General features: G+C 40.8%; 1 protein-coding gene across 3 annotated transcripts in view; it reads right to left on the bottom strand.

Annotated features, from left to right (window-relative positions):
• Positions 1 to 12,135, bottom strand: part of NHEJ1 (non-homologous end joining factor 1) — a 103,643-nt gene that overhangs the window by 86,499 nt on the left and 5,009 nt on the right. The gene's annotated exons all lie outside the window — the stretch shown is intronic.

The following is a 12,135-nucleotide window of genomic DNA, read 5'->3' as shown; positions in this document are numbered from 1 at the left end:
GCAGTAAGACAACACGCAGCAGGCCAAAACATAACATGGCGTGTTACCAAAAATCACCTGCTTCCATAAGAAGTAAAAATATCATCGACGGCACGTTTGACTTAAAAAAAGGAACAACAAATTGATAACGCAAGCAGCCTCTCGCACACTGGACAGACCCTTTCAGGTTGGTGGGGGAATCCTGGTAAGAGCTATGCATCATGGGAAGGTACAAAGGATCTGCAGTCTATAGATGGCATGAGAATCCACAGCTAAGGAGTACCACCATCTGTCCACCTCGTGCAGGAATGATAGGCAGAATACCTCCGAAGGAAGCGACCAGCCTTTAGTTAGCTGTACCCTGCAAATTCAAGATACTGTGTTTCAGCACCAGCAAACTTTGAAAGGCAAAGAAAAGGTTAGTCGAGGCCAATTAAGCCTTTCTAGATCTTTGGAAGGCTGTTTGTTCCTACTGTCTATATAGCAAAGGAGTTTATTAAAAAGGGGGGAATGGGAAGGGAAACAAGCATTTTTATAGTGCCTACTGTGTACCAAGTACCACAGCAGGTGCTTTTACAAGCATTATCTCGTTGGACCCTCACAACAATCCTGTAAGGTAGGTGCAGTTACGATCCCCATTTTACAGGTGAGGAAACTGAGGAAGACAGAGGTTTAAATGACTTGAGTTAGAAAGGGTTGCAGAGATCCAAATAAGACTCTCGGATCTGTTTTTAACAGCTTGGATGGCAGGAGGGTAACTTACTCTTCTAACACGGATGAACCCTGGGGTTATTTCCCTTAGATTGGCTGGTTAAAGCAAGGCACTGAGGTCAAAATTATGGATCTGAGTCAGGCAATATGACACAAAGAAAAGAATACTGGATTTGGAGTCAAAGAACCTAAAAACAATTGATCTACTGGGGAGCAACATCCTCGACACACTGCCTGAGCTGATGGAAGGAAGATATCCAAAGCGTCCCACTCCTGCCTCTGCCATTTGACTACCCACAGCACCTTGGGCTGGTCACATCCCCTCTCTGGACCTCAGTTCTCTTATCTGTAAAATCAAGGGTCCAACTATTTCATCTTCCTTCATTCTTCTGGCTCTGTTCAGTCTTCTAGCTCTTCTGAGGTCACAGACTCCATCTCCAACCCCAAGGAGACATCCTATCAATGGATAACCTTCATTACCAAGAAGATTTACTAAGTGTCATCTACAAGTAACAGGTCCCACTGAGTAGGGGACCAAAGGAAATCCATCACTAAAAAAAACAATCAAAATGAACATTTGACTTGAGCAGATCAATTGTACCCTATTCACCCAGAAGGCTGTGATCCTCAGACCTAGCCAACGAGTGCTAAGAAAACAAGCTAGAGAAGACAGCCTAAAGAAGCTTGCTGATCTCATTTGGGAAGGAACTCAAAAGTTGTAATGCCTTCAAGGAAAGAAGACGGAGCAGCCACTCCTGGGTTCACAGTCGTCGTGGTCAGGAAAGAACAATGGGCTGGGATTCAGGAGACCAATGTTCTGGGCCTCTCTCGGCCACCAACCAGCTAATGGCCTAGGGCAAATAACTTGACTTCTTTGGGCTTATTTCCTCATCTGTAAAATACACACATTCATGCACAGTCACACATATTCACACACAATGCAATGCGTGGGAATGTGAGGTTATGATTACAATATTTCTAAAATCCTTTCCAACTCTAACATTTGTGACCTGCTTCAAGATTGGCTAGTCAATAACTGACCTACTAAGGAGCAATATCCTAGGCATTCTGCCTTAATACTGTTGAGCTTCAAATGGAGGTCATACGTCCAAATATAGGCATCTAAGAGACAAAAAGACGTGGAAGGAGATAAGTTGGAGGAGAAAAAAAAATCTTAAATGAACAGAAAATCTTATAGTTGGATTCAAAAAAATCAGTTTTCCTACCATAAGATGGGGGTGGGGAGCACATAACTAGAGAAAAATTCTTCTGAAAAAACCACAAGCCTAATATGAAGCCAAGGAAATGATATGACAGTGAAAAAAGTGACGTGATATCAGGCTGCATTGAGAGGCACAGCTTCCTAAGCAGAGCCAAAAAGAGAAGATACACAATGCCTACGATACTGGGAACAATTAGAAAACAATCAAATGTGAATGTGGAAAAACTACAAAGTACAATCATGACCTCAAAGGAGAGACATAAGAAGGTGCTCCCAGCCCACTCCCTTGCAGAGGCGGGGCCACAGGTGCGGCACACTGCATATTTTCAGACTTCTTAAATGTATCGATTAGTTACGCTGACTTTTTTCTCTTCTTCCTCTTTTTCTTTTTTTAAAAAATGTCATTTGTTCAAAACAACTCTTAGATACCACATCTCTCCTGTCAGATTGGCTAAAACAACAAAACAGGAAAATGATAAATGCTGGACAGGATGTGGGAAAATTGGAACATTGTTACACTGCTGGTGGAGTTGTGAGCTGATCCAGCCATTTTGGAGAGCAATTTGGAACGCCCAAAGGGCTATAAAAATGTTCATACCCTTTGACCCAGCAATACCACTTCTAGGGTTGTATCCCAAAGAAATCACACAAGCGGGAAAAGGACCCATATGTACAAAAATATTTATAGCGGCTCTTTTTGTGGTAGCTAAGAATTAGAAATCAAAAGGATGCCCATCAATTGGGGAATGGCTGAACAAGCTGCAGTATATGAAGGTAATGGAATACTATTGTGCTATAAGAAATGGGGATGATATGGACTTCATAAGAACCTGGAAAAACCTATATGACATAATGCTGAGTGAGCAGAGCAGAGCCAGGAGAACATTATACACAACCACAGATATATGGATTCTGCGAGGACCAACCCTGACAGACTTCGCTCTTCTCAGTAACACAACGTACAAAGACAACTCCAAAGCACTCACGATGGAGAATGCTATCTACATCCAGAGAAAGAACTATGAAGTATGAATGCTGATTGAGGCACACTTCATGCTAGCCTTTTTTTCCCCCTTTTTTTTTTCTCTCTTTTGTTTTTGTTTTTGGGTTGGTTTTTTTTAGAGGGGGGAGGGTCCTGTTTCTTCTTTCACATGATTCATTTCATTGATCACAGTTCTTCTCCATAACTTGACTAGTGTGTAAATTAATTCAATGCGAAGTTATACGTGGAAGCTATATGGGAATCCATGCTGTCTTGGGGAGGGAGGTGGGGAGGGAGGGAAGAAAATCTGGAATTCAAAATTGTGTAGAACTGAATGTTGTAAACTAAAAAAAAAAAAAAAGAATAAAGGACAAACAATAGCAATGGAAAAAAGATGTCATTTGTTAAATGGTATAGCTTGCTCAGAGGGGAAGAAGGAGGGATACTGTGAGAAATTCTGGTAATGTAAAAAAAAGATATCAATAAAGATTTATAGTTGGGTTTTTTTTTAAAGCATCACTCTCAGAAGTCCTATGATAGTCCCACTATACTCTTCCCTGGTCAACCAACATTTAAAACACTATATTTGGGGTTGTTAGGCAGAGAAATGGATAGAGCACTGGCCCTGGAGTCAGGAGGATCCGAATTCAAATCCAGCCACACATTTTAGGAAGGATGAGGCAAAATAACACAATGGACAGAGAGCAGCCTTGGAGTCAAGCCCCAGCTCTGACGCCTGTTAGCTGTGTGAACCTGAGCAAGTGATTTACCCTCTCCCTCAGGGCTCCCAGGCAACACTTTAAGACAATAAATTGAGGAAAAGGTGTCAACCTCCACTGGCAAAGGAAGTTCTACACCTGCAGTTTCCTACATAAAAAAAAACCCACAGATTTGGTTTTTAAAAAATTAATAAGCTACGGAGCTTTATAAGAAAAAAAGGTACTTAAGAGGCACACCACAGAAAAGTCTACGTAGATTTCAACGTCACTAACAGGAGGAACTCATTGTTGGGACGGAAATGCTGGGATCCTTAGGGAAATGACTATTCCCTATTAGAGTTTATAATAGTGAAGGAGAGAGAGCTAGGCATGGAATAACAGATTCTAGATTTGGGGACAGCAAATTTCAAAAGGTTAAGAGGAAGGATGGGTAGCATTCCATGAACTAACTACAGCCCAGGAAAGATGGGAAGATCTCATATTCTAAAGATAAAAAGATAAAACTCCAGCGAGGACGGGGAAAAAAAGAGTTGTCTGAAGAGGCCAACATAAATACACAAAGAACTCATCAACCAACTTATATTTTGTTAAAGTATATATAGAAAAGGGAAGCAAAGGCAAGTAACAAAGGATGAATACCCAAGAGAGACAAAATACTCTAAGAATGTTGTCAAGACCTAGAGATTCCACTGCTAGGAAGGTATTTCAAGGAAGTTAAAGATATAAAGATATGTCCCGTACACAACAAAATATCCACAGCAGTCCTTTGTGGTAGTAAAACTGGAAATAAAGTGGATGCCCATCAAATGGGAACTGGCTAACCAAATTATGACCATATATAACCAAATTATGATATAGAAATGTGACAAAATATTCTTGAGCCATAAGAAACAAAAATATGAAGAATTTAGAGACGCATGGGAAGAATCAAAAGTGAAGTCAGCAAAACCAGAAAAACCACAGACATGATGGCTACCGCAACAAAAATGGAAAAAACAAGAAGAAGAAACTGAACGCTGTGTAATCATAACGACCCAGCCAAACCATGGAGAAGAGTGTAGGAAATGTACCTCCCTTTCCTTCTCTGCAGAGATATGGGCCTGCAGGTGTAGAATATCGCACACACTATTAAAACATGACTGAGGAGTTGGCTGGTTTTGCTGAACTGCTTTTTTACTTCCCTTTTTAAAATCTTTGGTCCCATGGATAGGCTTGCTGCAGGAGAGAGAGAAGGAATAAATTCAGAACCAAAGATACTTAAAAAAAATCAGTAAAAATCAGATTAAAAATAATATTGTCAAGAGTGTGGAAGCTCATAATGAGATGAGGCTGCCAAGGAAATCTCAGGGCAACAAAAGGGGTTTTCCAGGGTCTGTGGGGGAAAGGAAGATTAAGGGGAAAGCTCCTCCTCCCCCCCCCCACCCCACCCCAGGCAAGGGACAACACAGGGAGAAGGGAGAGGGCCTCCACTCTTATTTCCCTTGTGTTTTCTTCTCTACCAAAGAAGGACCTTTGGTCTAGAAAGAGAAAAAAATGGCTAACAGGGAGTTGACACCCAAAACAAATAAAGAGATAAGAAGGGTGAACCTGGATGTCTTGGATGAACATAAATCATCTAACCCAGATGAATAACACCCTGAGGTATGGAAAGTGGGGGATGTGTTTGCTAAGCCACTGCCAGTAATATTAGAAACATAATTGAGTAAAAGAAAGAAAGAGAGAGAAAGGAAGAGAGAAAGAAAGGAAGGAAGGAACAGAGGAAAGAAGGAAATGGAGAACAGAATTACAACAGTACTGTACCAGAGAAAAAAGGAATATCCTATGTAAGGGAAAAAAAAAAGCTGAAACATGACCTGCAAACTATAGGTCAGTGAATTTGACCTTAATTTATGGCAAAATTCTTTAAGATTCTGTTAAATTGTTTTAAAGACATGGTTAATGAACATCTGAAAAAGGAAGCAATAATCAGAGAAAATCAACATGGCTTCAACAAAATCAAGTCATATCAGACTAACTTTATTAACTTTTTTGACAGTGATCTACTTTGATTTTAGCATGGCTTATGATAAAGTATAATATACTACCTTGTTTTGGAAAAATGGAGAGATGAGGGCTAGACAATAGTATAATAAAACAGATTCAGGACTAGCTGAATGGACAGATTCAAAAAGTCATCATCCATGGTTCAATGTCAACTTGGAGAGGTCTCCGTTGATATGATCCTAGTATTTGTTCAACTGTGAAAGACTTAACTCTGATCAAGGTGACGATTGACCATGATACAAGAAATCAGAAGATGAAACGCACGACCTATTTCCTGATGGAGAGGTGCTCGTTTCAACATGCACCATGAAACTGAGATTTTGGAACACAGCTAATGTAGAAATTTGACTATGCAAGTTTGTTACAAGAAGTTTGTTTTTCTTTTCTTCTTCTCCAGTGGGGTAGAGTTCATGGAAAAGAAAGTAAATGCTTAATTGAAAAAAAAACTGTAACTGAAATAACAAGCACCCATTTGTGTTCTTGATGACTTAGAGGAAAGGATAGCTAGCATTATCAAATTTATAGACTGGATATGTACACACTGATGACAGAATCAGGATCCACAAAGATAGAACATTAGGCTAAATTTAATAAGATGAAAATTAATAGGAATAAAGTATGACAGGGAGGAGATATGTTTGAGATAGCAGTTTGTCTGAAAAGGACCTGAGGCTAACAGTAATACAAACTCCATATGAATAGAGTTCAATATATCGGCCAAAAACAGTAATGTGATTTTCACCTGAATTAAGAAAGGAATACTTTGAGGAATAAGTGGTGAAAATCCTACTGTGCTAGGCTCCAATAAGCCCATGTTTGGAGTATACTGTGTTCAGTTCTGGGCATCAAAATTTTAGGAAGAACAGTGGACTCCCTGAGAGGTCAAGTGATCTTGTAGTGTTTGAGCTGAGAGAGCAGTAGGTAGGCTCGTATAAGGAAAACCCTGTTATTTGGATATATTGTAATCCATAGCATTTAATAGTGCTGGGGCAGCTTTCTAGGAGAGCCAGGAGACGTCTAGCTGTGTCACTGTATAGAAAAACCTAGACGTCATAAGCTACTTCAGCTAGTTGGGACTTGGGGTATGAGGATAGGACCTCTATCAGGCACAGTTCAGTTATACCAATGATGGGGGAGTTTTGATCAGCTGGAGGATGAGTCTGTCCAAGGCAGGGGTGGGGAATGTCCATAGAAAGCCAATCAAAATGGAATAGGTCCTCAAGTCCACATCTAATGAGGACTGGTCAAAAGAACTGGGGATGTTTAGCCTAGAAATGATTTTGGGGAAACATGATAACTATCCTGAAGCATCTTTGTTGTTGTTTAGTTATTTTCAGTTGTGTTTGATTCTTCATGACCCCATTTGAGGTTTTCTTGGCAAAGATACTGGAGGGATTTGCCATTTCTTTCTCCAGCTCACTTTACAGATGAGGAAACTGAGGCAAACAGGGAGAACTGGTTTGCCCAGGGTCACACAACTAGTAAGCATCTGAAGCCAGATTTAAACTCAGGAAGATGAGTCTTCTTGACTCCAGGCATTCTATCCACTGAGCAACTTAGTTGCCCATGAAGGACTTAAAAAGTATTGTCAAACGAAAGAGAGGTTGGATTATTCTGTTTGGCCCCAGAGGCAAGGGTGATGAGCAATAGGAAGAATCTGCAGAGACAAATCAAGGTTTGATGGTAGGAAAAACTCCCTAATAAATAATTACAGTTATCTAAAATCTGGGCAGCCTCAAGAGGAAGTAGATTCTTCCTCACTGAGGTCTTCGAGCAAAGACTAGATGAGGAATTGTCAGGTATTTCTGTAGAAGGGATTTTTTTTCAGGTATTAAGTGGACTAGATTGCTGTTAACCTTAAAGTTCTTTGATCCTCAGGTGTCATTTACAAAGAGATAGGAATTTTAAAACGACAGGAAAGTAGTTTAAAATTCTTAATGTAAAAGCACAGCATAAGAGAAAGAAGACTAACGAGTCCAAACAAAATGATGAGAAATAACCACCGAACGAGAGGAAAGACATGAAAAAAGATAAAAAGGGAAACCATCGAAATCTAGCAGGAGACATGAAATAGTGGAGAGAATGCTGGACTCCCAGGAAGGTTTGAGTTCAAAGCCCACCTCGGAACCTCGTGACCACCAACGAGTCATTTCCCCCTTCTTCTTCTTCCTTTCCCATAAAATAAAGGTAATGATAACTGAATCAAAGTGACCCAAAGGGCCACATTTGGCCTCGAGGCCACAGATTCCCCACCCCTGCCTTGGACAAACTACTCGTCCAGCTGATCAGCTCCCCCATCACTGGTATAACTGAGCTGTGCCCACCAGCTTATGACATCCAGGTTTTTCTATACAGTGCCCCAGTGAGGCAGCTCCTGGCTCCCCTAGAAAGCTGCCCCAGCACTATATATGCTGTGGATGAGTATACATTTAAATAATGGGATTTCCTTACACAAGCCTCCCGACTGCTCTCTCAGCTCAAACACTACAAGGTCAGGGGACCTCTCTGGGGTTCCCCTCTGCAGCCTCACTCATTCTTCAAGGACCATGGCATCCATGAAAGGACAACTGCTTTACCGGCAACTTCCAGCAACAGAATGAACTGAGTCCCTAAGGTGTAGAATCGTTGAGCAAACAGCGCCCTCTGGTGTCATCTACCAAAAAAAAAAACAAAACAGAAACTCGGACCAGAAAAGGAACATTATGGATCTGGTACAGGATTGGGAATATCTGAAATTACAGCCTTTCCTGGGTCATAAACCAAATCACAGCCAACAGTGGGTATGTTCTGTTTCTTCTCCCCTAACAATTCCAAAAGGAGGCAGTGTAGAGGAGTGCACAGAGTGACCCTACAAGTCAGGAAAATGTCTTTTCCAGCTCTGCCTCGGACACATACTATGTGCCCTGGGCAAGTCACATCCTCTCAGTGCCTCAGGCAACTCTTACATCTCTAAATTATAAAGGCGGTGCTGTGCTGCAGGGGTACAAGGAATTTTCTCACTGAGAGGTCCCAGCACCAATGAAAGAACAAGACCAGTCCAAAGAAAATTCCAAGCCCTTACAGCAAGCCTTATCAAAGAGTGAGTGTAAAGAAATGACCATACTCTTAAAGCAATGGAGGACTCTAAAGTATTTACCAGACCAAGTACACTAGGAGGAAATCCATGCTTAACAGGGAAGTAATCTTTGAGAAGCTGAGGAAAGCTTTACAATGCAACTCAGGGAGGGCCTCAGGGCTCTGGCATTTTGCTAATGATCCTGTCTACAGAAAACACTGGTTTGAGGGGATGCCCATCAATTGGAGAATGGCTGAACAAGCTGTGGTATAAGAATGTAATGGAATACATAAGGAAATTCCATAAGAAAGGAGGAACAGGCAGATTTCAAAAAACCTGGAAAGAATCACATGAACTGAGGCTGAGTGAAGTGAGCAGAACCAGAAAAACATTATATACAGTAACGGCAACATTGTACAATGATCAACTCTGATAGACTTAGCTCTTCTCAGCAATGCAATAATCTAAGACAATTCCAAAAGACTCATGATGGAAAATGCCATCCACATCCAAAGAAAGAACTATGGAATCTAAAGGTGGACTGAAGCATACTAAGTACTCTTTTTGTTTGTTTTTGCTTTCTCATGGTTATTCCCTTTTGTTCTGATTCCTCTTTTTTTTTTTAAGAAGGGGGAGTCATGGTAATTGGGGTTAAGTGACTTGCCCAAGGTCACACAGCTAGTAAGTGTCAAGTGTCTGAGATTTGAACTCAGGTCTTTCTGACTCCAGGGCTGGTGCTCTATTCACTTTGCCCCCTAGCTGCCCCCTGATTCTTCTTTCATGACATGACTAATGTGGAAATATGTTTAATATAATTGTACATTTACAGCCTACATCAGATTGCTTGCCATCTTGGGGAGAGGAGAGGAGAGAGAGGGAGGGAAAAGAAATTTGGAACTCAAAATCTTATAAAAGTGAATGTTGAAAACTAAAAACAATTTAAAAAAAAAGAATACACCATGGGAGATGTGGACAAGAGTAGCACGAGTAGGCATGAGTAGGTTGTTGCATTACTAGAGAGAATACCAACATTGATGAAATTACAGATCTGGCAGAGAACATGCCCCTAGCACCTCGTGCAGCATCTTTCACACAGAAAATGCTTAAGATAAATGCTGACTGAAGGAGATCTATATCCACTTGATGACTGATTATAAACATTTGTGTGGATTTTTAAAAGTAGGAAGAGGTCATAAAGAGCAATATTTAGAGTAATGCGAAAACATGGGTACAAATTAAAATATTTTCCTGATTATAACCGAACTGCTGTTATTCAATACTTAAATCACAGATAAAAGCAATGCCCCAAAAGGATGATCAAGAGAACATCAGGAATTGCCAACACACACACACACAATCACTAACCAAAATACCTAAGTGGTATTAAAATCTTTACAAGGATGAGCTGCATGGGAGTCTTCACAATGAAAACACGAGAGGAGAATAAGCAAGCTTTCCCAACAACATTCCCCATCACCTCCCTGCTCAAGGCTCTTTAACTATCATCCAACAATGCTGGATGTCTTAAAGGCTCTCCCCCAATAAGGTGTCTCCTTTGCTTACTGAAGATTATGCAAGATTCTTTGAAAGACCCAACAGAATTAGCTCTGTGCATTACTGTGCAATGTCATGTGAGGCATAAAACAGAAATGCACACCGGCCAAAATGTTCTGCACTTTTAACAATGGGTGTCCAGGACAAAGAACAGATGGAAGACGGTGGTGATGTAGAGGTGGTGAGACCCTCTGTGTAATCATATTTGCTGATGACACAGGGCTGACCTTAAGAGGCCTTTTTAATGAAATCCATGATTATTCAAAAGAAATGGACTGATGATCCATGCAGGGAAAACTCACTGCCCTAAAAATGTCTATTACCCAGATGATGGCATACAGTTGGATGGCCAACCAATCCACTGAATTTTCGTTGTTCAGTCATTTCAGTCATGTCCTACTCCCCGTGACCCCATTCGGTTTTTTGGGCTTTTTTTTTTGGCAAAGTTGCTGGAGTGCTTGCCATTTCTTTTTCCTGCTCATTTGACAGATGAGGAAACTGAGGCAAGCAGGGCCAAGTGATCTGAACTCACGAGGATGAGTCTTCCTGACTCCCTGCACTCTATCCACTGCACCACCTAGCTGCCTACCATTGAATTGCATTGGTATATGTATTTGAGTCCAGAGGTGTCTATATACACACACATACAGGTGATGTTGCACATCATCTATATGTCTCTATGGTATGTAGTATATTTCCAATGATTACCTACTCTCAAGACAAAACAGAAGGGATAGCCCTGAGGAGATGTGAGACTGGAAAAGGTAGTAAGCCAGTGATGTGGCCCAAACAAGTGATCAAAAACAGCTCAAGTTCTCTGATGAAGGGAAGGGAGAAGGCACTTATTAAGCACCTACTGCAACAATGCTTTATAATTATTATCTCATGCAATCCTCACAACAACCCTGCAGTTATTATTCCCATTTGACAATTGAGGACACTGAGGAAGGCAGAGGTTTAAGTGACTTGCCCAGGGTCACACAGCCAGCAAGTGTCTGACACTGGATTTGAACTCAGGTCTTCCTGACCCCAGACCTCCACCCACTTCACCATCCAGCTGCCTCCAATAGTATCTTCAAAATGTAAAAAGACCTAAAGGAAAGCCTCCAGCACGCTGGGCAGCCACTCTGTGCAAAAACAGTGAAACAACACAAACAAGAAGGACATGCAACCCAGAAGTTGTGATCGTTAACCTCTCACAACTCATGACAAAAAAGAAAGAACTTATTCCTTTGATCACATTTGTGAGTTTCACAGGATTTAGAGCACCCTACATGTGCACATTATTCCCTTTTCAAAACTGATGTGATCATTAACAGAAAGAAAAATCCGGAACCATAGGGAAATATGACCAACCTGACCTGCTTCAAAAGCTTTCCACAATTCACCAGAAGGGGAGCCTGCTGAAGAGCACAGACGGCCAGACAGTTGACCAAGTGACAAGTCTCTCCTAAAGTCAACTCTATCAATTTAGTGAAAACGTTTCTGCACAAACTAGACTACTGGAACCAGTGTGTATGAGTGCTTCTGATACATTTTTGGCATCTCCCAAGTGGCAAGCTTAGCAATATCCACAGTCCAAAATTAAAGTTCTCATGTTTGGTTTACATCTTGCTATAAAGATGAATCTTATACAATCTATGTAGTTCATAAGAGTATTTATGAGAAAGAATTGTTTTATCCATTTGTACCTATGTATTCTTAAATAAAATTGGATTTTGGGGAGCAAATGTATAATAGTTTCTAATCTAAGTTATCTCCTACAATAAAGTGACACTGTTAAGTTAAAAAAAAATCAAGTCTGCCTCTCACCTAGCCAGAAGGCTTATAAAAGAAAAACAGTTTTAGAGAGGTGGAAGAACAATATTCC

The sequence above is a fragment of the Trichosurus vulpecula genome, chromosome 4 (genome assembly GCF_011100635.1).
Source record: "Trichosurus vulpecula isolate mTriVul1 chromosome 4, mTriVul1.pri, whole genome shotgun sequence".
NCBI classification, from domain to species: Eukaryota; Metazoa; Chordata; class Mammalia; order Diprotodontia; family Phalangeridae; genus Trichosurus; species Trichosurus vulpecula.
Note: the sequence above shows the minus strand (reverse complement) of the source record. Positions and strands in the feature narration are given on the sequence as shown.